Consider the following 27,296-nt stretch of genomic DNA (forward strand, 5'->3'; position numbering starts at 1 on the left):
TATTTGGGGTCGGGAAGGAATTTTCCTCCAGGGCAGATTGGAAGGCCCTGGAGGTTTTTCGCCTTCCTCTGTAGCATGGGGCACGGGTCACTTGCTGGAGGATTCTCTGCTCCTTGAGGTCTTCAAACTACAATTTGAGGACTTCAATAGCACAGATATAGGTGTGAGGTCTTTTTTAGGAGTGGTGGGTGAAATTCTGTGGCCTACATTGTGCAGGAGGTCAGACTAGATGATCATAATGGTCCCTTCTGACTTAAATATCTATGAATCTATGAATCTATTCCTTCAGTTTAGCCATATGTCTGAATTTTTTTTTTTTTTTAATTTAGGACTGGCAGGAAAGCTGCCTGTTGCAAATACTCTAGTTAATCAGTAACAATTCTAGCTAAGGCATAATGATTCTTAGTTCAATCTCAGGGTCTAGTCCCTTTTAGCTATTGCCTGAGGTGGTCACTCGCTGTTTTCCTGGGCATGGTGTGTCTCCGTGAGGGCCCCTCTGCATTGTTCCCTTCCTCCGGCCTGCTTCACAGCTTAGTCCCCAAAGGTCTAGGGCACTTTGTCTGCTATAGCCTTCTTCGGGTGGCTGTAGGTTTGCCAACTTTGTAATATTTAAAAACCAGACACTCCAGCAGGACTGCCAGAAACAACCCCCCCCCCATCCGCACCCTCTCTCTGAGGAACCACCTCTGGCCTTTCCCCCAAGGCCACACTCCTGCCCTGCCCCTTCCCTGAGTCACCCCCCCCCCCATTTGCTCCTCTTTCCCTCCTCTCCCTGCATGGGTTAGGAGGGACTTGCCTGCAGGGCTGGGACCTGCAACTGCCCAATGCAGGTAAGAGATGGCCCTGGCTGAGTAGGGGCTCTCTGCCTCTCCTGCCCGCAGTTGCTTTAAGAACTTAGTTATCCCCTGGTTCTGTGTTATGAGAGTCTTTCACACCCTTCTCTGTTCAGCCCTCTGGGTGCAGGGCCTAGTCTCTAGTGCTTCCCCACAAGTTTGGCACAGACCCGAATCTGGTTGCAATGCCTGTTCCCTTGTGTGGCTTGCCCCAGGGTTCCTCAACCATTTCCCCTGCAATCTGCTTCCCTGTGCTGCTCCCAGGGCCTTCCCCCAGAAAGAGTTTTTTCCTGGACCATGATCTTTCATAGATGTTCCATCCCCCGCCCCCTTAGCTAGGGCAGACCGATACCCCCCTCATGTCCCCCCATAAGTCCATAGGTCAGTGGGGAGAGGGTTAATGGAAAGGGTGGCTTTCCTCTGATCAGACTCACCACTCTAGGCCCCAGTTCAGTGAAGCACTTTGGCACATACTTAATTTTAAAACCCGTGAGTAGCTCTTCTGAAGTCCATGAGCTTCAAGTTGGACATGCACTTAAGTGCTTTGCTAAACTGGAGCTTTAGCTCTGGAAGTATGGAACTACTCACATAAGTAAGAGCTCATCAGAACGAGCAAGGGTTGTACAATCTAGTCCCTAGTGTCATTTTATAAAAGAGTATTGTCTTCTTAAATACATGAACTCGACTCCACCTGGCTAGAATGGATTAGGTTTTTTAGGCTCTTACCAGTGAATAATGGACAGCCGTACAAACTCCCGATTCTCTGGCACACATTCCATAAGGTATGCTAGACAATGCCATTACAACAGGGTCAAAGTAAGCATCCTGCTTTGTGCTGTGCTGAGAGTTATTACTACTGTTCACTTGTAATTTAGACTCTGGTCATCAGTCGTAGCTGGCTCACTATTATCCATTGTCACACTCAGATCTGAGAGTTTCTCTCAAGCAACTTTTGCTTATTTTGAACACTCCATTTCCAGCCCTAGCAGTGGATGAGCTTTGTTATTTTGTATTAATTAATCAATGTCACAGGAGGACTAAAGTGGTACATCCTTAAATGTTAATACATATTACATTCATCAATCACTATGAATACCATGTTCCCTTCTGTGTACACAGAGGAGTTCTGCCTGTTGTGTGCTTTCCCCACAGCATCTCCTGTATCCTTAGGGAAGTCCCTTCACAGAGATGCCATAGGTTCCAGCTTTGTGAAAATTAAAAGGAGAGCTGGGGACAGGAGAGTGGGAGATGGGGCACCAGCTTAGTTCCTCTGGGTCCTTCCTTCTTCACCTTTAGGAAAACACAGCAGAAGTTATGGCAGCTTCAGACAGTATTTACTGTGTGTCACCTTCTTCATGCTACAGAATTCTCCCTCGAGGGTCTTTTTTTTTTAGCAGTCAGCTGAGGTTGAAGTATGGTTTTTGCAGGAGCGATGCTTGGAAGGGGTGTCAAGAATGGGCAGAGCATGGCAGCAGAGCAAAGAGCCATCTCCGAGGAAGTCCCTCGCATGCTGCAGGTTTCAGGAGATGCAAGTATTAAAAGGGGAAGAGCACCTGGCTTGTGTAAGGAGCAAACCACTCCCATTCCCCTCTCTCCCAGCCCCCAAAGCAAATTTAGATAAAACTCCATGAGTTAAACTGGTGGAGTTTCTCTCTCCTACACAGAAATAGGAGAACAGGGCAACATGGGTCCCAAAATTACAAAAATAGAGCCTGTAAATTACAATGCAGCATACAGAAAATATTCTGGATCATTAGAGCCTTTTTTATAGCACTTAGTTTCCATTAACTCTCAATTGTTTCGTTATCTCACTGTCATTTTTTAAAACCTCTAAACATTATAATATTCAAGCTGCTTTTCTGGCCCTCATTTTCAATGTTTATTTGTGCAGAATGTACTGGAATTTTCAGCTGAAAAATATCACAAAGCTCCCTCAACAGAGGGCTTTTAAAGGGAGATAGAAAATTGACTAATCCTCACTAACCACACCTATTAAGAGAGACTGGCCAGTGAAGTACATCACTCTCTTCTTTTACAAAGAGGGAGAAAATTTGATGATGTACAGGACTCCAAAATATATTATAACATTTCAGAGAAATGTTGGGGGAAAACTTAATAGTGTTTGGTTTCTTTATACACTTGTCATGCCTTTCTTGACTACTGTTTATTTTCTAGTCCAAGGTGATGGTGATATACAGCTGAGTGTCATTTGTGTTCTGTGACATTTCAGACCATGCTGGTCCAACAGGTCCCTCTAGTGGTTTCATAGACATGTTGAACAGGATAGGGGAGACAGGGGGACTCCACACTTAAGTCCTCACTTGAGGTCTGCTAGAAATGAGAATATCATACACTTATGCTCTTCCATCTCTGGACCTCTCCATGACCCTCTGGATTGTCCCCAAGATGAATGGTTGAAGCCATCCTAGAGAGACCCCACTGATCACCTCCCCGCTCAGAATATGAGACATAATGCATATGTTCCGTATACTAGATCACACAAAATTGAGACATTTATCCTCAGTGTAATTCCACTGCATTAGTTACTGAATTTTGGACCCTTATCTATATCGTTGCTGAGGTCACTTCAAACAATTAGTGATGTGGGAGACATATTGGTCATCTTGTCCATTCCCTTGCTCATGAGGGTCTGCTGGTGAGAATTCCAAAAGTGCCTCAGTGATTTATGAGCACAACTCCCATTGACTTTCAATGAGAATCACATCACGTGTTCAAAAGCACTGTGTTGCTTACAGTTCCAGTTCAAAAAAGTATTTTAGCACAAGATAAAGTAGCTTTGACTTCAATGGGACATACATATATGTTTAAATAGCTGCTGAGCAGGTACTACCCAAGAAGGTACTACCTTTAATACACTTAAATAGAAACATTTTAAAAACGTATATTATAACATGTTTGCCATAGAAATAGAATATATAGAGGACCTGCTTACACCAAATTGGCATAAACAGAATATAGTACCTCAAAAACATACATGCTCAGATGACCCCATGTATCATGGAATCTTCTCACCTTTACTTAGTTATTTGATTTTTTTTAAAAAAAAACCTAAAGATCTTTCTGCTTCTCATTTGGAAGTCTTCCTCCCCACTCCTGCTGCTTTACAGGATATAGAAGCCAACAGCAAATATCAAGGAGTACCAAAAGGATTATTTCAAAATAATTAGGTTTGCAGTCAATACCTGTGGTAGATTTTCACACCAGTTTTTAAATCTTAAGTAATGCAGTTTCTAAATTATTCCAAGGCACTTAGCCATTTTAGCTGATTTCTGACAACATATAAAATAGTAAGTAAAGACAAAATTCTGAAAATGTGCATTTGCTCCACAATGGTTCCTCCCCTTGATCTTACATGTATATGGAAAAAAGCCCAATAAAGAAGCAAAATATAACCAGGTGATTAGTGTTTTGCTGATATTTTATATAAGAAACAAGGAGTTGGCTGTGAAACAGCACAGGGAAAAATTAGGCTTAAAAATGCCAATATTTTAACATTTCTCAGAGATGACATATTTCAGAAGGACAATCGCTTTTTAAACTGTACAACATTTTTCTGAATGTGTCTCCTCCATATATTGTTTTACTGACTTGAGATATTAGAAATAAGAGGCTGAAATTGTGTGTGCTCTTTGGACAAATAACAATGAGTATATATTTATTCACCTTTTAACATATAAACATCATCTATGCTGGATTTTAGGTATCCATCACATATAATTAAGAATACTATGCAATCTAATTAAGACAAAAAAGACCAGTAGCAAGCCAGTAACTCTCCTCCACACAAAAGAAGCCAGTTCACAAATCTAAAACTTGTCCACTTCATCTCCTGCAAAACACTGATCCACTTAAGTAAAGTGGAAGAACATCTCTACCGAAACCTCACAAACGTCAACACTTCCAAAATGACTGCACGAATAAAATACGCGTTTTGGTGTCTTATAGGTAAGGTTGCAATTTAGTCACGGAGGTCACAGAAGTCACAGATTGTGATTTCCAAAGATCTCCGTGACTTCAGCTAGCCCCAGCTGGGAGCTGTAGGGTTCCCTACTACAGGCTGCAGCAGGCAGACCTCTCGCTGCTCCCCACCATCGTGGGTAGCAGCGGAAGGAGCTCCGGAGCTCTCCGCCACCGCGGGCAGCAGGGGGTACCCCCGACATTCAGAGACCCCAGTGGAGGGGGACCCGGGAGCTCCCAGTCCATCCGCAGCTGCCCAGGGTCCTTATTTTATCATGGATATTTTTAGCCAAAGTCAGGGACAGGTCACGGCTTCCATTAATTTTTCACTATTGCCCATGACCTGTCCATGACTTTGACTAAAAATATCTGTGACAAAATCTTTGCCTTACTTATAGGTCAATCTGGGGTCCGATCCTGCAAACATTCAGGCATTTGTGTATCTTTACTCGTGATTAGACTGCAATTGTACTACTGATATAAGTAAAGCTATATGCATGGTTAATTGTTTGCAGGATTGAGGACTAGGCCAGTTGTGGACCAAAGGAAGGAGCAAGTTCCAAAGGCAGGGGCCTTCAGGAACAATGTTCTTCTAACAGTTCATTCCCTACAGGATTCCAGTTTGGCTGCCTTCTCCCTGATTGCAAACAGTGCCACAGATGCACATCTCATGAAGCACACATTAAACATACCAAAAAAAAAAAAAAGCACTATAGAATACTGTAGTTGCAATTACTCTTGTGAAGGGTGTGATTGTCTTAAGACGTACAATAGATATGCTCACCTACAGGTAGGACAAGGGTTCTGCTACGAGTCATCACTACATTACAGCTATGGGAATAATACCATGTTCTTCACTGCAATACTTTTTTTTAGAGGTAGTGTCTCCATTCATCATGGATTGGTTTTTGTTTTGAATGGTGGCTGTTTTGTGGATCGGTGAAGAGAAATTAGTATTTTATTTCTGGGTCGGATAGATTCTACTCCCATCAGACATTGCAGTGAGCGAGAGGAAGTCTATACGGGAAACGTGTCCTGCTTGCTGACCTATTATTTTTCACAATGACAGTGGTAACATTTTTATTTTGAAGACGCCGATTGGTACTGACATTCTAAGTGGCATTACAATAAGCCTCACTATAATACGCACTCACTTTTTTAAAGTTATATCTTTAAAAAAAAAAAATGCAATTCAGCCAGGCCTGTGGGATCTTGATTGTAAAGCAGAAGCTGGAGTACTTCAAAGTGATAAAAGGAAAAAATAATGTTATGAAGTTGCAGGCAGGAAAGAGCGTCCGTGTTTGTCTTTAAATGTATTTGTCAATTAAATTCTGAGACAGCCATCCCTTATGCTAGGCTTTGCACATTTATCAGAGTCATTCTTATGCTGTCAGTGTGGGAATCACCTTTCATACATAACCCAAAACACAATTCAAGTACATTGTATTCAATATAAAAAAACCCTCCTGTGTGAGTTAGATTGGGCCATAGGCATGTAATAATCAAACTGCGTTAAGATTTATTTTGCTCACATTATGAATGTGGGAAAAAATATGAAATAGGGATTGAACTTCTGTTCGGAAGGGCCATGAAAGAGTTAGAATAGCTCCACAACAACAGCTTGGAATATAGTTTTGTTCTTTTCACACTCTCAATTATTTTCGAAGGGTATGTCGACACTATCCTCCAGATTGGCGGGCAGCGATCGATCCAGCGGGGGCCAATTTATCATGTCTAGTCTAGACACGATAAATCGACCCCCGAGGGCTCTCCCATTGACTCCTGTACTCCACCGCCGCGAGAGGCACATGCAGAGTCGACAGGGGAGTGGCAGCAGTCGACTCACCGTGGTGAAGACATCACGGTAAGTCAATCTAAGTATGTCGGCTTCAGCTATGTTATTCATGTAGCTGAAGCTGCACAACTTAGATCGATCCCCCCTCACCACCAGTATAGACCAGGGCAAAGTCTAGTTTCAACAGTCATTTTTTTTCCCTTTGAAAGGTGGTATTTTTCTTAGCTTGGCTTCCTGGGACAGAACATAAGTGCCTTATTATTGAATTCCTTTTCTTTTAGTTTATTTGTCTGCCAGCTGACCATGAGAGATTATAGATATACATTATTTTTCCCTACATTATTGCGACACAAACAAAAGTTTTTTTGACACTTGTTCAAATGAATACAGGATGACAATTGATTAGGTTTTCATTGCTCCTTTTGAAGCACAGTTAATTTTCAGTCTGGAATGTTCCTCCCCCCTCACCTTGGGTACAGGTGCCATTGTTGGTTGAACATATTCCTGGAGGTTTCGTCAGATGACAATCTTTAATTAACAATGGATCTTTAATTCCAGGAGAGTCCAGGACAATCCCAGAGGGTTGGCAACCCTGCCTTTGGGAGACAATTTCCTTCATTATGCTAAAACACTGTAATTCTCAACAAATTAAATCAATCCAATGGCATGGTCACATCTGCGCATATGCTGACAAACAAACAAACTACGTGTGTGTCATGTAGGTCGCAGAAAGTCATAGAATCTGTGACTTTCCATGACATCTGTGACTTCTGTAGTGGCTGGCGTGGTTGACCCCAGGCTGACCCAGCAGCTGCTCAGGTGGCCCCGGGGACAGCCACAGCAGTGAGCCGCTGGGGCGGCCCTGCAGACTGCCACACTGGTTGCTGATGGAGCATCTCCGGGGCCATCCACACCGGCTGCTGCATGGCAGTCCCGGGGACCACCTGAGCAGCGGCCAATGCGGCTAGCCCCCCCAGACTGCCCGAGCAGTGGTTCCAAGGGTAGCCACAGCAGCCTCTGGCCCCAGCAGCAGCCCCTAGCCTGCCCCCCCAAAGTAGTACCCACCCCTTAAGATAGTCACAGGTATTTTTAGTAAAAGTCATGGACAGATCATGGGCTGTGAATTTTTGTTATTGCCCATGACTTTTACTAAAAATACCCGTGACTAAATTGTAGCCTTACTTAATAGCAAAGTGCAACAATTAGGATTAATATTAATGTACACACACTTCTGTCCTCTTACAAGATGTATCACACCACTGTAACAATGCCTCACGTGATCCAGCAACAGAAAACATCCATTGCCTCAATTTCTAATGCAACTAGGCCACTGTGGTGCTTTAGACCTGTTCAAAAGCTGAAGTCCTCTCTTTCTGGGGATAAAACAAAAGTCCAGTTGAACAGTCTTCCAACCCCTTTCCAGGCTCAGTAGCTCCCATCCAGCCCTTTGCATGCACTAAGGTCCACTTCCTTAGCCCTCCTGACTTGGGTTCTAAACATATATTTTCCCATTGTTTCAGGCATTTCTATATCAACTCATTAGGTGGTGATACAGGGCTCAGGTATCTTGCACAATCTGGCAGGCCCTTTGTGCATTCTCACCTCTCACCTAGATGGTCAAGGTCCTGCTGAGCTGCAGGAAGGCTGCACGCATTCTGCCTGCAGTTTTGTCTTTTAACTACTGTGGCACTTTCTGAGCAGGCAGCCATGTGTGCGCTCTCTCTCTTGCTCCAGTCCCTGCCATGGCCCCAAACAAGTTGTCAGGTGGTGGCACTAGCATGGGAGGAAGAGGAGGAAGAAGAGGAGCTGCACCACCGCAAGGTAACAATACCAGTTCCAGGCTCCCTCACCCCCACTGGTCTGCCTAAGCCAGCTGCATCCAACACCACAAATCTTCTGTGCTACAGTAAATGACTTCCTTTGAGCTGGTTTTTACATTAGCTCTTAACACCCTCCCCATTCCCCCAGGCCCTGTCATCCTCTTCGTCCTTGCTCACCCCAGATCAAAACCATGAAATAAAGGATCATGGATTCACGCAGTTCACTCCGAGTGGTACCTCAGTTTGGTACCATGTAGGAATGGTGTTTAGGAGATACCACCACAGTTTTCCTGCACTCTGAAGGCCAGAGGCAAGCTTTAGGATCAATCTAAGGCCCATCAAGGGAAGCCATTGGCTTAAAGCACAGTCTCCCAAACAGCTGAGCAATGGTGGTCAGGTCTGCTCTGTTAATTGGTGTGAGCTCAGGTAGCTTCTTCCCTGGCTCTAGAAGCTGCTGCTCCTGCCTCTACTAAAGGCTGGTTGCAGACTCAGGTTGATGTCACTTCTACTCATGCCACAAAACCAATATTTTCTTCACAAAATATGTGATAGCTTAGAAACGTTCTTGTAATGAAAGCTGAGATTCTGACGCTCTCACACAACTCAGAATTGGGTTTCTACACCTGTTATGTCTGTTATGCCTGCCTGTTATGCCTAGGCCTTAATCTGTTCCTGTCCATGTGCATATCCGAAACCCACTGAAGGAGAAGAAAGGCTGTACAGCAGTACAGCCGGGTGATAAACAGTTTTTCCTTCCCACAAAAATTTGAGATTTCTAAAAGGTTCCCTGTCCTGAATTGGGTGAAAGTCAAAATTTTCATGAACCAAAAGGTATTTTTTTAATTAGGGTCAAACACCATATTTCATTTTGATTTTTTTTTTAAATATACTAATTAGCTTTGGATTATTTTTGTGTAAAGTTATTTTGAATGGGAAAACCAGAATTTTCATTTGGAAAATATCAAAATGGGATGTTTCAACAATTAAAAAGCTTTTTGAAAAAAGGTTGAGATGAGAAATTCATCAAAACCAACCTTTCTTACTGCGAGTTTCAGTTTTGACAAATCAGCATTTTGGGGTGGAAAAACATGGTGTTGGAAAGATCCCAACGGGCTCAGCCAAGCCTGCACCAGCAGAGTTGACATATTGGAATACATCTGCTGCAAGTGGTGTCACATTATGAGATCTCCAGTTCGGCAAAGCAACACCTTTTTATTATTTTTCAAAGTAAAGCCCTGTTCTGAAGTATAATAGTAATTCAAGATGGTCCATTAGGCATCCAGTTTACATTTAAATCTGGGATTCATATCTGAGGCTGAACTAGACTAGCATTCCCATTCTAGGATAGTAAATTCTTATGGGCTTATGATATATCATTTTGACCTAAGTGTCAGACATCTGATGGGATCAACCTCCCCGGCGAGAGTGACTCTTGTGAGGACAGTTATTCCTAGGAGATTCCACTGCATGCAAAATATAACCAGGAAGTAAGTTTTCTTCAAGGGTCGAATATGACTCAGAACCAAAAGTGTAGAATCCAAATTATTTGGATGAATTTAGCAGGTAGATCCAAATTTTCCAATATTTATGTTAAGTGGATCCTTATGTGTAGATTTCCAGGCTTTCCAAAATTGAATTAACACGCAAAAAACCCTCTCTCCATTGCTTTTCTGAGGCATGTCTCAAAAATGCTACTGTTACATCTTCACTCCAGGTCAACGAAGTTCCCCCAGCCTCATCTCCTGGGAATGAAATGTTAATGCTAATAAAAAAGTTGATGCAAGGAAGCTATTATTGTCATTTTCTGTTGGCCGCTAAACTAATTATGATTCTGAAGATCTAATGCAATGTAATTGGCACAATAGATTTTTTTTTGTTTCCCAAATATTTTGCCAGTCTTATGTGAGCACATTCACCTAATGATGCCGTATAGGAAAACAAATGTTTCATGTTGAGATGAATCAGATTGGTTTGACCCAAAGTACATATTGCTAACATAAAACCACTGATCATCTGAGCTTTCTCAGCCCTGGTCTACACTACAGGGGGGATCGATCTAAGTTACACAACTTCAGCTACGTGAACAATGTAGCTGAAGTTGACGTACTTAGATCGACTTACCGTGGTGTCTTCACCGTGGTGAGTCGACTGCTGCCACTCCCCTGTCGACTCTGCCTGTGCCTCTCGCGGCGGTGGAGTACAGGAGTAGACGGGAGAGCGCTTGGGGATCAATTTATCGCATCTAGACTAGATGCGATAAATCAATCCCCGCTGGATCGATCACTGCCTGCCAATCCGGCAGGTAGTGAAGACATACCCTTAGAGAACTTGTGAAAAATGGAAGAGAGATGGTAAAATGGGTTAGCTATTTGCACGTACCAAATGGGATCTATGAATATTGCTCCATTTTAAGAATATCTGTTCAACTTTCATTGCAAATTCTGCTTCGGAAAGTTAATGAACTAATCTAGCTCAACTCTTACTTTTGTCTCTTGTGTACCGTATAACATATATCATGCTTTTCACAAAACATTGCTGCATAGAGAAATTTGCTAGACAAAAAGCAAGATACACAGTGCTTCCAATTTCCATTCTGTTTATTGAATGAAATCTGTTCTATTTAGAACAAGGATTTTTTTTTAAATATAAAAACAACAAAACTTGAGAGGCTTTTCTCTCCATATTTAGATTATTTCTTGGATGCTGTGATATTGTACAGTGCCATCTACCTCTGAGAATACCCTGAACAACTGTAGCGACAATCTTACATTTCCCCAAATCACATTTACTGCAATATTTAAGAAGTTTTCATCTAACTGAACACATGCTGGAGCAAATTTAATAAAACCGTTCTTGTAAATGCTTCAGTGGGTAGATGGGAAACAAATCAGACATCCAGGGATGATAACATCATTCTGGAAGGGTTCTCGAGGCTAGGGAGACGTTTGCAAGATGCTTTGACTGCCAAGGAGCACAGCCATAATCATTTTAAGGAAAGCTATAGTTAAAGCAACACTATTTGCAAAGGCTCAATGGTGACCAGAGTCAAGTGATATTGATAAGTCTGCTCCTCCCCATCACCAGTGGCCATCATACTAGCTTCTCCCAAGGCATACCGGCTGGGATACAGCTTTTATAATGTGTTATGCTGATGCCACTATCACTAATGCATACTCAGGAGGGGTTTCCTCCTCTTTTCCTCATGTGTTTCCTCACCCTACTAATGTTATTCACAACTAGCTTCTAAGGACAGCAGGCCAAATCATCCTCACACTGCACTGACTTCTTGTCTACCTTGGCAGTAATGTCATTTAAAACCCCCTCACTGAGGCTCAGTTGAAGATACCAAAGCCTACGTTACCAAGCATGAACTGTAGCATGACTGAGACACAGTTAAGGGAGTTGTGTTTAGATGCATGGCATTTTAGTCATGCAAGGGTGAACAACTCAAGTTGCACAGGACGGCTTGACTGCCAAGAGCAGAGAGGGGCAGAGGAGAGATACAGACTGCATATACCCACCAAAGATGGCCATGGAATGGGATGGCACTGCGTATGATGTACCTTCCCCTCCCCCTCCGCCCTCCAATCCCCATCCTCCCTGTCTTGTGCCTCTCTGTGACAATGCCATGTTCTTGAAGCTTCAATGGTTTTGGAGGGCAAGTGACCTGGAGCATGGGAATCAGGGTTCAAGTACTAAATGTGACTTCATCCCCTGCAGATTTTCCTGTGAAAGTTAAAGTTGATGCTGCTCTTTTCACCATTAAACTCCTGTTCTGCACCTTTTAGTTTCCTTCTGACAGGGAAGTAGAGCACAGATGCAGGCAGCTAATCAGTGGCAGAATATCACATGAAGGAGCCACTTTTCCCAGGTAGGGTCTGGTTAGGAAAAGAGGAAAATCTTCAGAGAGATAAGAACTCTGCATGGGAAACTCAAGATCCTTTCCCAACAGATCAAGATAGTTGTGGGATTGGAGCCTGACTCCCCTATGCAAGCCCCCAAAACATGTCTTTTCCAATGAGATGTCACCTCAGGAATTCCGTTCACTGAATCACATGGCATTCCCAAGCAGGTTGCTGCCCTACTGTGGATTTTTCCACAAGGAGTTGAAATGCAATGTAGACTAAATTTTAAGTGCTAGAATGTATCCCCAAAATTATTAATTTTAATCATAATTTATAAAATATTATAGCCAGCATACCTCTGAATTTATCCTTTGACGGGTTTTGTATTGCTCCTTTGAAGCTTGATACAGCTTTCAGAGTCCTGCTGTGAAGAAGCAGCTTTGATTTTGCTATAAAAACAACATCCTTTACTTTCTCATCTGAAGACAATTCAGGGGCAAAATCTTCACCCACATTCCCACCACCCCGTCTTTCCCTTCTGTCACTGTGACACTTGTAAGACTCAGGGTCATCACAACAAGATATGCCGCCATAAAGATTTGGAGCAGTACTTGATCACATGCCTTCATGCACTTACAGCAGTTCCACAGCTTTCAGAAATCAGAGAGAAAAGACAGAGGCTGTGGTTGGTAGGTTTTTGTTTGTTTGTTTTTAAATATGAGCCTTTAAGGCTGTTTTACTAGACTTTGGTTCTCTCAGAGAATGCACACTTCAGCTTTACAACTGTAAAATGCAGTTGGAACTGTAGAAACTTTCCACACCTGCTACTTCTTTTCTGAACTCTCCTGCGCCGCAGCTGCGCCCCCCCCCCCCAGTCAATGTGTCTTGGCGTCTCCCTTGCCATCTTTGTCATTGAGTGGTAGCTTCTTGATGGGAGCAGAGCTGCACTGGGAGCCCTTACATCTCAAGAATCATAGAATCATAGAATATCAGGGTTGGAAGGGACCTCAGGAGGTCATCTAGTCCAACCCCCTGCTCAAAGCAGGACCAATCCCCAATTAAATCATCCCAGCTAGGGCTTTGTCAAGCCTGACCTTAACAACTTCTAAGGAAGGAGATTCTACCGCCTCCCTAGGTAACGCATTCCAGTGTTTCACCACCCTCTTAGTGAAAAAGTTTTTCCTAATATCCAACCTAAACCTCCCCCACTGCAACTTGAGACCATTACTCCTTGTCCTGTCCTCTTCTACCAGTGAGAATAGTCTAGAACCATCCTCTCTGGAACCACCTTTCAGGTAGTTGAAAACAGCTATCAAATCCCCCCTCATTCTTCTCTTCTGCAGACTAAACAATCCCAGTTCCCTCAGCCTCTCCTCATAAGTCATGTGTTCCAGACCCCTAATCATTTTTGTTGCCCTTCGCTGGACTCTTTCCAATTTATCCACATCCTTCTTGTAGTGTGGGGCCCAAAACTGGACACAGTACTCCAGATGAGGCCTCACCAATGTCGAATAGAGGGGAATGATCACATCCCTCGATCTGCTCGCTATGCCCCTACTTATACATCCCAAAATGCCATTGGCCTTCTTGGCAACAAGGGCACACTGCTGACTCATATCCAGCTTCTCGTCCACTGTCACCCCTAGGTCCTTTTCCGCAGAACTGCTGCCTAGCCATTCGGTCCCTAGTCTGTAGCTGTGCATTGGGTTCTTCCATGCTAAGTGCAGGACCCTGCACCTATCCTTATTGAACCTCATCAGATTTCTTTTGGCCCAATCCTCCAATTTGTCTAGGTCCCTCTGTATCCTATCCCTGCCCTCCAGCGTATCTACCACTCCTCCCAGTTTAGTATCATCCGCAAATTTGCTGAGAGTGCAATCCACACCATCCTCCAGATCATTTATGAAGATATTGAACAAAACCGGCCCCAGGACCGACCCCTGGGGCACTCCACTTGACACCGGCTGCCAACTAGATATGGAGCCATTGATCACTACCCGTTGAGCCCAACAATCTAGCCAACTTTCTACCCACCTTATAGTGCATTCATCCAGCCCATACTTCTTTAACTTGCTGACAAGAATACTGTGGGAGACCGTGTCAAAAACTTTGCTAAAGTCAAGAAACAATACATCCACTGCATTCCCTTCATCCACAGAACCAGTAATCTCATCATATAAGGCGATTAGATTAGTCAGGCATGACCTTCCCTTGGTGAATCCATGCTGACTGTTCCTGGTCACTTTCCTCTCATGTAAGTGCTTCAGGATTGATTCTTTGAGGACCTGCTCCATGATTTTTCCGGGGACTGAGGTGAGGCTGACTGGCCTGTAGTTCCCAGGATCCTCCTTCTTCCCTTTTTTAAAGATGGGCACTACATTAGCCTTTTTCCAGTCATCTGGGACTTCCCCCGTTCGCCACGAGTTTTCAAAGATAATGGCCAATGGCTCTGCAATCACAGCCGCCAATTTCTTTAGCACTCTCGGATGCAACTCGTCCGGCCCCATGGACAAGAAGCCCATTTCTGAACTTGTCAGGTGCTGTCAAGATTGCTAAGAACTATCCTTTTGCAAAATCCAGTTAATTCTTGTCTTTATTTTGGAAAAAAAGAAAATCATACGGTCAGCACTTCCCCCCCCTTACTGAGGGGAAAATCCTGCCCTTCCCAGCTACTGCTTAGGGCCCTGCCAACAGCATAACTTGTACGATTCTACTGCCCAAGATGTTGGGATTCCATTGAAAAGTTGCCACTGGGATGGAGGGCAGACCCCATCACATTGAACGACAATGGGGAAAGGAAATAACTGGCTAAAGATGCCAGATCAAACCCCCTCTCTTACAAAAAGTAGCATGGAATTTTGTATGCTCCATATGGAGCATACTGGGCCTTGAATCATGTGGTCTCATCCAAAGTAGAGAGGGAGACTAAATGGGATAGAAAACAAAAACTGCCTTCAAAGACTGAAGGATGAAACCAGTGCTTCTGGGTTTTAAGTTATGGGTCTATTTACTGTTCTCATCTGGCCCCAATTACAAAAATCTCAGCATCTCACAATCTTTAATGCATTTATCCTCATGCATTTCTGTGAGGTAGAGGTAGTGTCAATATCCCCATTTTACAGAGGAGGAACGGGGTGCGGGGCAGGCTAAGTGAATTGCCCAAGATCATCCAGGATGTCTGTAACAAAACAAGGAGTTTCATCTAGGTTTTCCGAGTCCTAGGCAACTGCCCTAACCACTGAACATTAAGTTTCAGGATGCCTCTGTGTTTTAAAGCAGATACTTAAACCATGGAGCCATCCTTCCAGCATTTAGGGAGGAACAAACTGGTATGGATAAAATAAGAACCTCTACAAACTGAACCAATTTTGAGGTTCTGAAATATTCAGAAAAATATTGTTAATTTTAGAAATGGCATGAGGGAGTCTGTTCTATTGAAATTTGAAGCTTCATTTAGTAGACTCAAGAGATTAGATGCCAGTCCTAATATCCCTTGAAGTCCATGGAAAGACTCCCTTTGATTTCAGTGGAAGTTGGATCAGATTCCTGATGAGAGGGAATAAGTTCTGGGTATGCAGCTGAACGGTTAAGCTGCTTCTCTGAAAGGAACCTGAACTGCAAACCTTTTGAGGTTTGCTTATCATTGCTATAATTAAGCTACAATGAACTTTTTTTTTAAATGCAAAGCAAAGCACTAAGTAGAAGGAGCTTTTAAATCTAACTTTCATCAGTGCAAATTTTAGATAAGCCTCAGCACAATTACTTTACATACTCTTTATAATTCCTCCTTCTAGAAGGTAAAATAAAATAGCATTGCAAATAAGTTTAAGATGTTCAGCAAGTGATCAAGGCCCTATTATAATTATAAGGTGAAATTGTATTGTTTAGAATCTGGAATTAATAGAATTGCTTCCTACAGTATGCACCCAAGGATTCTCAATTTGGTGTCTAGTCCCACTGCCAGTTTATCCTAAGCAAGATCCAGCTAAGTGGGAGCCATGAGGCAACTGCAGCCCAAGGGAGGACCCTGTAGTGCGCCTCAAAAATGAAGGTGCCTTGTTGGGGATGGATGAGATCTTCCTGGGGTCAGAACTGCAACAGAGTCATGGTGCTTCTCATCTGGAAGCTCTGCCTGGAGCTCCCGCTTCAGCAGGTCGTGACATAACAGGCAGTGCTGCCTCAATTTACCCTTTCAGAGTCCCCTGTAAACCTACTTCAGGCTCTTTTGTTGAAATACCACCGCTCCTTGGGGCCAGTTTATTACCTAGTTACGGTTCACTGAATCCCCAACAAAAGTCCAAAACATAGTCCATGTCCCACACCCAGTGCAAGTAGTCATTAAAACTCAAGACATTGTCCCTCAATGCCCCACATACCACACACTGGTGCCTTCGGCCATGACCGGACACAGCCAGTCCTCCCATGTGCCAGAACAGCTCTCTCAGCACTTCTGTTCCCAGTGCAAACCCCAACAGCCCCCCTGATTGGAGCACCCCTCACTCCCTATGGCCTTCTCATGGTTCCCCTGAGTCCAGCTCTCCAGCCCTAGCGATGTTATTGGGCAGACTCCTTCACTGCTCCCCAGCCTTCAGCCATCGACTCTGGCTTAGAGCCAGCAGGCAACTCCCTGTGCTGTTCCCTGGCTCAGGAGTGTCAGCCAGCAAACCCCTTCTGTTGCTCTCCTGCTAGGAACTACCTTCTGCTTCCTTCCAGGACTCCTCCAAGTCCCCTGCCCTCTAGCAAATCTCACCTGCCCTTCCTAACTGAACCCATCTACTCTGCGTCACTGGGCGCCCATCTCACTGGGAGTCTGTTCCTCTAAAGGCCCAGACGCCCTCTTCTAAGCCTAATTAACTGGGCAAATTGGAGTTTACTGATAAGGCACTGGTGGGCCTTGCTTGGAAAAGGCTGACATCACTTCCAACCAGACCTTTCCATGGGCAGCCACCGCTCAGATGTAGTACAAAAAGTGCTCTATCAATTGTGCAGTTTCATCAGGCTGTGCTCTTATTTATCACACAACAGCAACCCCCTCCCATGTCCATAAAGCTCATTTGTAAGCCCCCCTTCAGTAGGGTTCTCAGCAGGGCTTTTCCAATGTCTTGCAGCTTGTTCAGCAATGATCATATTACACATACCTGACGTTCTTTATACTGGGCTGCATACAAAATGGCAAGCTGATTGATTTTAAATTGGCATTTCTTTTTAAAGCCTTAAATAGCTTTAGGCCCTGGCACTTTCTGAAACCTCCTGCTTAAACCTCATCCGGATGGGCAGCTACAATCTTACCCCCCCACACACACACACCTTTTAAGAGAGATCTCACTATTGTACCTTGGATCATGTTTTGTGGTAGGCAAATTCACCCAACCTCCAAGCATTCAACTCAATTATATCTTACCACAATTTGTGAACAAAACAAAGAACTTCATATAGCCCCCCTCAAAAACAGAAGCTTCCACAATTACCACTATTGACAACATATTTGTCAGTTTTCCCACCTCGTTTTTTCTGTCAAGGCCTCTCAATTTGTCTCATTCATTTTGACCAGAATTTTAAAAAAAAACATTGTAGGCTGTTATATGATGTCATATACACTCTGAGACGCTTTAACAATAAAATGAGCACAAAGAGCACTTAAGGCCACATCTATGATAGCAGATGATAGCACATCTCTGGTCAACGCACATAATGTTGGCGCAAAGCTGCTGCCATTAGTATATTGTGTTTGTGAGCAGGCATGCTTGGCTGTTTGCGTTGGCACTGCACGTATTCACCAGGAGCGAATATGTAGTTGCAAAGTGCAATGAAACATTAGTGTCAGGTATTCTGCAGCTGTGCGGGGGGGGGCCCTCAAGACAACGGCAGCAGCTACAGATAAAACAAACAGATGTATCATATTTGAAGTCACAACAGCCAGAAAGAGAAATTTCAGAACTTCCTCCCCTTACTACCATTTTTGGCTTGTATATAAAATATCAATGTTATTCCATTATGTTATAATTTAACATTTTATATTAATGTTTCATCATCAAACAAGGCATGTTGATGTTTGCAATATCTAAGTTTTACCAAATTTCTGCTAAAAAAAATAATAAATAAAAATAAAATCAACGTTTTGTTCCAATTTGGAACAGACAAACTTTGGAATTTCCAGCAGAAAAGAAAGTCCATTCTCCCACCACTGCTTGTTGAGACCCAGGGCTCTACAGCACAGCCAATCCTCTCTATGCAGCCATGAGCTAGAGAGCAAGTTGCCTTCTCAGGGTGTGTTATGCCTAATAAACATGTTCATATTATTACATAACTCTTCATCTGCAGTACAGTAGAACCTCAGAGTTACAAACACCAGAGTTACAAACTGACTGATAAGCCAGACATCTCATTTGGAACTGAAAGTATGCAATCAAGCAAAGCAGAAGAGACAAAAAAGCAAATACAGTACAGAACTGCATTAAATGTGAACGAATTAAAAAAAATAAAAGGAAAGCAGCATTCTTCTTCTGCATAGTAAAGTTTCAAAGCTGTATTAAGTCAATGTGCAGTTGTAAACTTTTGAAAGAACTATAACATTTTGTTCAGTTATGAACATTTCAGAATTATGAACAATGTCCATTCCCGAGGTGTTCGTAATTCTGAGGTTCTACTGTATGTTTATTTACATCACTGACAAGACATTCAACAGTCAGTAGTTTTGCCTGAAATCAAGGGACTTGTTAAGAAGGGCTGAGCATCACTTAGGACTTCTGGGCTTGTCCCAAACGCATAAACAATAGAGTCTGCACACGTGGATGAACCAAAATCTAAATTCAATAATTCACATAAACCCTCTGAATTAAATTGCCATGTTTCAAACAGCTCTATTTGCATGAACTGAAACAGGCTGTATTCTATGTATTCCACTCTAAATCGTTCCAAGAAATGAACAAATACACATTTATGAGTTGAGCCTTCAAGATAAATCAGGATTTTGCAGCTATTAATTCTCTTGGGTGGGGCAGAATCTACATGGTGCTTTAGTACTAAATAAAAAAAATGCATTCAAATTTGAGATTTGCAGTGTGATGTTAAATAAAGAGTGTGAAAACTTGCACATCTTGAAAGGTTGCATTTTTTTTGTGTGTATCCCAGAAGCGGAGAGTAACTGGAGAACTTGTTTGAATGTTTTTACTAAGCTTTTTTTAAAACTGATGCACGAAGATAGACAAGCATGAGTCCAGTGCCACTCATCACGTTATAAAGCTTCAGGTACAGTAAGCGTTAGCTGAAGTTTCACAGGCAGATGGAAGGGAGTTGGGGGAATTCTGCCGCTTCAGGACTCCCAGTGATGGTGAAGTTAGTTTTCCCTGGTTTCTGGATGCGGCAAAAATGGGTTTAATTGTTAATAAGAGGCACCCAGCCTGTATCGCTGCAATTAGCCACCTGGCAGAAGGGTTACAGAACTTCACAAGCACTCCAGGCTAGGGCAGGAAGTCCTGGTAGTTATCATAAGGGGGTAGTTGCTCGCCCCTCTTGTTCCTCCCTTCTTTGAATATTAGACTAGCTGATCTCCCTGATGAGTCTGTGAACTGGGCAGATTCACTTAAGTCTCAGCTGAGCATGGAACTTAAGTACATGTCCAACAAAGGATCTGTGTAATCCCACTGATGTCAAGTCCATAAAAAAAATCAATCAAATATTGGGCCCATAATCACAGTTTTATTGTCCAGCCCTTTGCTCCATGTACACATCAACCTCCTAGGGTCTGCCTGGACTTGGAGAAAAGATATTCTTTGAAACTGTGCTGTTAAAATGTGTTAGCTAATAGGGGTGTGTGTGTGTTGAAAAAACACCTTTTATTCTAGTCTAACCAAATCCCTTTTGAGTTCAATAGGAATTTTGGATATAAGAGTGAACACTTCAAGAGAGAAATTTATGTTGGATCCAGTGAGAATATATACAAAGTAAAATGGATTTGGTCAGTATTTCTCTTTTACCTTTGGACCCAATTCTGCCACAAGAAGGCTCATTGAAATTTTGTGGAGGGGGATAAAGATCATCATCATTCAAGGTAACAGAATGTGACAGTTTGATATTAAAATCATATCCTGCTGCTATTGACTTCCATTGGACAGGAATGGGGCCCAATCCTGCTATCTTTGAAACCAGTGACCAAACTTGCATTAATTTCAGTGGTGAAGGAGCAGGTTCTGAACACCTTTCTGTTCCAGCCCTGGTCTACACTAAGAGTTGAGGTCGAATTTAGCAGTGTTAAATTGATTTAACAAAGCCCTTTTTTCCGACTTAAAGGGCTCTTAAAATCGATTTCCTTACTCCACCCCTGACAAGGGGATTAGTGCTGAAATCGGCCTTGCTGGGTTGAGTTTGGAGTACTGTTGATGCAATTCGATGGTATTGGCCTCCGGGAGCTATCCCAGAGTACTCCATTGTGACCACTCTGCACAAGCACTCTCAACTCAGATGCACTGGCCAGGTAGACAGAAAAAGTTTGAATTTCAATTTCCTGTTTGGCCAGCGTGGCAAGCTGCAGGTGAGTCAAGAGCTCATCAGCAGAGGTGACCACGTAGTCCCAGAATTGCAAAAGAGCTCCAGCATGGACAGAACGGGATGTACGGGAACTGATCATAGTATGGAGAGAGGAATCCGTGCTCTCAGAACTCCGTTCCAGTTTTTGAAATGCCAAAACATTTGTCAAAATCTCCCAGGGCATGAAGGACAGAGGCCATAACAGGGACCTGAAGCAGTGCCGCATGAAACTTAAGGAGCTGAGGCAAGCCAACCAGAAAACCAGAGAGGTAAACGGCCGCTCTGGGTCAGAGCCCCAAACATGCCGCTTCTATGTGAGCTGCATGCCATTTTAGCAGGTTCAGCCACCACTACCCCAGCAGTGTTGTTTGACTCCTTCAATGGAGATGGAAGCAACACAGAAGCAGGTTTTGGGGACGAGGAAGATGAAGAGGTTGTAGATGGCTCACAGCAAGCAAGCAGAGAAACCCGTTTTCCCGACAGCCAGAAACTCTCTCTCACCCTGGACCTGGAGCCAGTACCCCCTGAACCCACACAAGGCTGCCTCCTGGACCCGCCAGGTGGAGAAAGGACATCTGGTGAGTGTACCTTTCAAAATAGTATACATGGTTTAAAAGCAAGCATGTTTAATAATTAATTTGCCCTAGCATTTGCAGCTGTCCTGGATATAATCCCAAAGCCTTTGCAAAAGGTTTCTGGGGATGGCAGCTTTATTCCGTCCACCATGGTAGGACACTTTACCACTCCAGACCAGTAGCACGTATTCGGGAATCATTGTAGAACAAAGCATTGCTGTGTATATGTTTGCTGGCATTCAAACAACATCCGTTCTTTATCTCTCTGTGTTATCCTCAGGAGAGTGACAGCATTCATGGTTACCATGGTTGAAATAGGGTGCTTTTCTTAAGGGGACATTCAGAGGTGCCCGTTCCTGCTGGGCTGTTTGCCTGTGGCTGAACAGAAATGTTCCCCGCTGTTAGCCACGGGGAGCGGTGAGGAAAAATGCGACCTTGGAACGAAAGCACGTGTGCTATGTATGTAATGTTAACAGCAAGGTTTACCCTGAAAGAGTGTAGCCATTGTTCTATAAAATGTGTCTTTTTAAATTTCACTGTCCCTTATTTTTTCTCCACCAGCTGCACGTGTTTCATGGATCACAGGATATTCTCCTTCCCAGAGGCTAGTGAAGATTAGAAGGCAGAAAAAAAACGCACTCGCGATGAAATGTTCTCTGAGCTCATGCTGTCCTCCCACACTGACAGAGCACAGATGAATGCGTGGAGGCAGACAATGTCAGAGTGCAGGAGAGCACAAAATGACCGGGAGGAGAGGTAGAGGGCTGAAGAGAGGGCTGAAGCTGAAAGGTGGTGGCAGCGTGATGAGAGGAGGCAGGATTCAATGCTGAGGCTGCTGGAGGATCAAACTCAGATGCTCCAGCATATGGTTGAGCTGCAGAAAAGGCAGCTGGAGCACAGACCACCGCGACAGCCCCTGTGTAACCAACCACCCTCCTCCCCAAGTTCCATAGCCTCCTCACCCAGACGCCCAAGAACACAGCGGGGGGCCTCCAGCCACCCAGCCACTCCACCCCAGAGGATTGCCCAAGCAACAGAAGTCTGGCATTCAGTAAGTTTTAAAGTTTTAAACTTTTAAAGTGCTGTGTGGCCTTGTCCTTCTCTCCTCCATCACCCCTCCCGAGCTACCTTGGCAGTTATCCCCCTATTTGTGTGATGAATTAATAAAAAATGCATGAATGTGAAGCAACGATGACTTTATTGCCTCTGCGAGTGGTGATCGAAGGGAGAAGGGGAGGGTGGTTAGCTTACAGGGAAGTAGAGTGAACCAAGGGGTGGGGGGTTTCATCAAGGAGAAACAAAAAGAACATTCACACTGTAGTCTGGCCAGTCATGAAACTGGTTTTCAAAGCTTCTCTGATGCTCACCGCGCCCTCCTGTGCTCTTCTAACCTCCCTGGTGTCTGGCTGCATGTAACCAGCAGCCAGACAATTTGCCTCAACCTCCCACCCCACCATAAACATCTCCCCCTTACTCTCACAGATATTGTGGAGCGTACAGCAAACAGTAATAACAGTGGGAATATTGGTTTCGCTGAGGTCTAACCAAGTCAGTAAACTGCGCCAGCGTGCCGTTAAACGTCCAAATGCACATTCTACCACCATTCTGCCCTTGCTCAGCCTATAGTTGAACAGCTCCTGACTACTGTCCAGGCTGCCTGTGTACGGCTTCATGAGCCATGGCATTAAGGGGTAGGCTGGGTCCCCAAGGATAACTATAGGCATTTCAACATCCCCAGTGGTTATTTTCTGGTCTGGGAAGAAAGTCCCTTCCTGCAGCTTTTGAAACAGACCAGAGTTCCTGAAGATGTGAGTGTCATGTACCTTTCCCAGCCATCCCACGTTGATGTTGGTGAAATGTCCCTTGTGATCCACCAGTGTTTGCAGCACCATTGAAAAGTACCCCTTGCGGTTTATGTACTCACCGGCTTGGTGCTCCGGTGCCAAGATAAGGATATGGGTTCCGTCTATAGCCCCACCACAGTTAGGGAATCCCATTGCAGCAAAGCCATCCACTATGACCTGCACATTTCCCAGGGTCACTACCCTTGATATCAGCAGATCTTTGATTGCGCTGGCTACTTGCATCACAGCAGCCCCCACAATAGATTTGCCCACTCCAAATTGATTCCTGACTGACCAGTAACTCTCTGGCATTGCAAGCTTCCACAGGGCTATTGCCACTCGCTTCTCAACTGTGACGGCTGCTCTCATCTTGATATTCATACACTTCAGGGCAGGGGAAAGCAAGTCACAAAGTTCCATGAAAGTGCCCTTACGCATGCAAAAGTTTCGCAGGCACTGGGAATCGTCCCAGACCTACAACACTATGCGGTCCCACCAGTCTGTTTGTTTGTTTCCTGGGCCCAGAATTGGCGTTCCACCTCATGAACCTGCCCCATTAGCACCATGATGCCTGCATTGCCAGGGCCCATGCTTTGAGAAAAGTCTGTGTCCATGTCCTCATCACTCTTGTCACTGCGCTGATGTAGCCTACTCGCCCGGTTTCGCTTTGCCAGGTTCTGGTGCTGCATATACTGCTGGATAATGTGCGTGGTGTTTAATGTTCTCCTAATTGCCAAAGTGATCTGAGCAGGCTCCATGCTTGCCGTGGTATGACGTCTGGAGAGAAAAAAGGCACAGAACGATTGTCTGCCGTTGCTCTGACAGAAGGAGGGGCGACGGATGATATGGCTTACAGGGAATTAAAATCAACAAAGGGGGTGGCTTTACATCAAGGAGAAACAAAAACTACTGTCACACAGAATGGCCCCCTCAATGACTGAACTCAAAACTCTGGGGTTAGCAGGCCAATGCTCAACCCACTAAGCTAGCCCTCCCTCTGGTATTCCAGGCAGGACTGAATCTCCATTAAAGTTTTCAAGGTGCCCTTGACAGACCTCACCAAAACGATTGTCAGCCGTTGATTTCATAGAGGGAGGGAGGAGGGAGCAAATGAATACAAAACAAATCTGGTCTATTTCTTGTTTTGATCAATAGGACTGACTGCAGGACTAAAGAGAATGACCTGGTCAAGTCACTCCTAATTTAGTCCCTGTGCTCATGTCTGCCCAGGCACTCCTGACAGACCTTACCGAGGTGGCCAGGAGCACCTCGGACATGACGACAATGGTTTTCAGGCCTATTGCACCATCTGTTGCCACAAGGCAATGGGTTGCTGCTGCTGCGTAACAATGCAGTATCGCGTTTGCCAGCACCCAGGAGTCATATGGTGACAGTGAGCTGAGCGGGCTCCATGCTTGCCGTGGTATGGCGTCTGCACAGGTAACTCAGGAAAGAAGGCACGAAACAATTGTCTGCCATTGCTTTCAGAGGGAGGGAGGGCAGGCCTGATGACATGTACCCAGAAACACCCGCAACAATGTTTTTTGCCACATCGGGCATTGGGATCTCAACCCAGAATTCCAATGGGCAGTGGAGACTGCAGGAACTGTGGGATAGCCACCCACAGTGCAACGCTCCGGAAGTCGAGGCTTGCCTCAGTACTGTGGACACGCTCCGCCGCGTTAATGCACTGAGAGCATTTTGTGTGGGGATACACCACAATCGACTGGATAAAAACGATTTCTAAAAAACTGACTTCTATAAATTTGATCTAATTTCGAAGTGTAGACATACCCTTCATCTCCATCCCTCAGCTTTTTCTTCTTCATCCTGAAACAAAATCTAATCTAGTGTTTATGTAACAACAGAATCTGACACCTGGAGCATCACAGTCTGGTACTGTGGCAATGCACATATGCAAACAGCACATTTCCTGTAAGTTGAAATATGGTAAGAAAGGATAGTGGTGAGGGGAACTTGTTTAATCAGAAATAAGTCTGTAGTTTGCTAATGAAAGTAAAAATCATGAACACAAATTAAATGTAAATGACTCCACGTTTAAATCCTGTGTGTGGTGAAACTTGTGTTAAAATAACCACACAGAGAAAATGTGCTGTTTAACAGGAGCAGTTTCCTAGTATTGGGGAGAATATAGTACTTGATACCATTGATAAAATGCTGTAGCAGCCTCTTAAGACAGGAGGTTTCTTATTAAAGATGATCTCTTGTACATCTTGCATCGTATTTGATTTTTTTCCTCAGTTTGCAGTACCTCTTTATGAAACAGAGTGGTTTATTTTCAGAATATGAGGTATTTTAGCACGAGGAACACAAGGCAGTTCTTGTACAGAATATAAGGTATACATTATTTAATAAATTACAGATCCAGTAGGCCAACTTTTTCCATTTACAGACCACTTATGAGCAAGCTGCAACTGCCAACCATCTCCCTTCCCAACTTCCCCTTCCCTTCTACTTAAGTGTCCAAATGTTTCATTTTGCAGACCTGCAGAAACACTCTATGGGCCACTGGTGATGCATGTGACATAGTTTGAGAACTGCAAGCTTTTCTGAGAGCTTTGATTTCCTTTTATTTTTAAAGCTAGAACATTGTACTGCTTCAAATAGCTCACCGTATTCTGCCTAGAGGCAAGCAGCAGCAACAGAAAATGAAAGTAAACTTTTGACCCTCCCAAGCTGTTTCCCACAGCCAATATACAGTAAAAGCCACAACATTTATACATTATTTCTCAGTGTCACATATGTCACATTTTTAACCCTTGTTCAGTACTCAGGTTCTGGAATGAACGGTGCCATGCATAAACATCTGATGAAATACTGTGCTCGATAAATTGTGGTCTTTGTATTCAGATGGCTGCATTTCACTGAGGTAAAGATGTATTTTACAAGACACAGTTATGCTCAGAAAAGGTGCACAGGCCAAAGTGGGGTTTCAGAAGGCATTATGCCTTCATATGGCATCATCAGTGCCTTATGCATTGTATGATTTCAGCACCTGCAACAGAAATGCGCCTCATTTAACTGTCCCCCACCCCAAAAAAACCAACCCCAAACCAAACATTTCTAGCCATTATGTTTAGGCAGATAACAGTGAACGTGAAAAAAAAAAGTCAACTAATGCATTATTATGTCCCTGACTCTGTATATACCTTGAAGTTATAGTTCTGAGAAGTGTGAATTGCTCCATCCATCTCAATGGGATATTAAGTATGGCTCTTTAAATATCAGCATTGTTAACTACTCCAGGGATGATGATTTTAGCATTAAAAACTGGCTAATGTTCGTATGTTAGAACCCAAACTACCCTCATAGCAATGAAGAACCCTAACTTCACCCTACCTAGTGGTCAAAGCCACAGGTTACTAGTATGAATGCTGAAGGCCATTATAATTTCTATCTCAACTTGCTTAATTTACACTGGCGACAGTCAAGCCAGTTTTAAGTCACATTTTAAGCCAAGGAGCCTGCTTCATCAGCCTGTTTATATTATTTAAATTGCCTTTCCTTTTCTATTTTAATCTTTAGATCTCTTTTCCTTTTCTGTCTTAATCTCTGCCAAAATTATTCCTTAGGGGCAGTGAAATAAGTTGGTAGGCAAATATCTAATCTGACTCTCCTTTGTAAATAATAAATGAATGCCAAGTCTGTGGGCAAGAGAGTCTAAGGGTTTGCCCCTTTCCTTCTGTAAATTGGTTCTTATATTCCTCCCCTGCACTGTCCTACATTGCTACATCCCATCTATTTACATCAGCGGCTCAAACATTCAGGTTTTTTTGTATACACCTAGTACAGTTTCTGCACCACTGTCTCACGATTAAGGTTGTCCTCATAATTTCCTAATTACCAACTCCTTCCCATACATTTATCTTTGGAATATAAATGTTTACCCACAGGACACACATACCCCTTCCATCTTGACCAAGTGCCTTTTCACTCTGCACTCCACTTCAAAGCTCTCTGTGGCAATTTTTGCTTTCATTTCCTCCACGTTTCTACCATGCAGAATTTAGGTCTGGCACCTAAACACTTATTTATGCCACCTCAATTGCCATTAAAGCA

The sequence above is a fragment of the Lepidochelys kempii genome, chromosome 5 (assembly GCF_965140265.1).
Source record: "Lepidochelys kempii isolate rLepKem1 chromosome 5, rLepKem1.hap2, whole genome shotgun sequence".
Classification (NCBI taxonomy): domain Eukaryota; kingdom Metazoa; phylum Chordata; order Testudines; family Cheloniidae; genus Lepidochelys; species Lepidochelys kempii.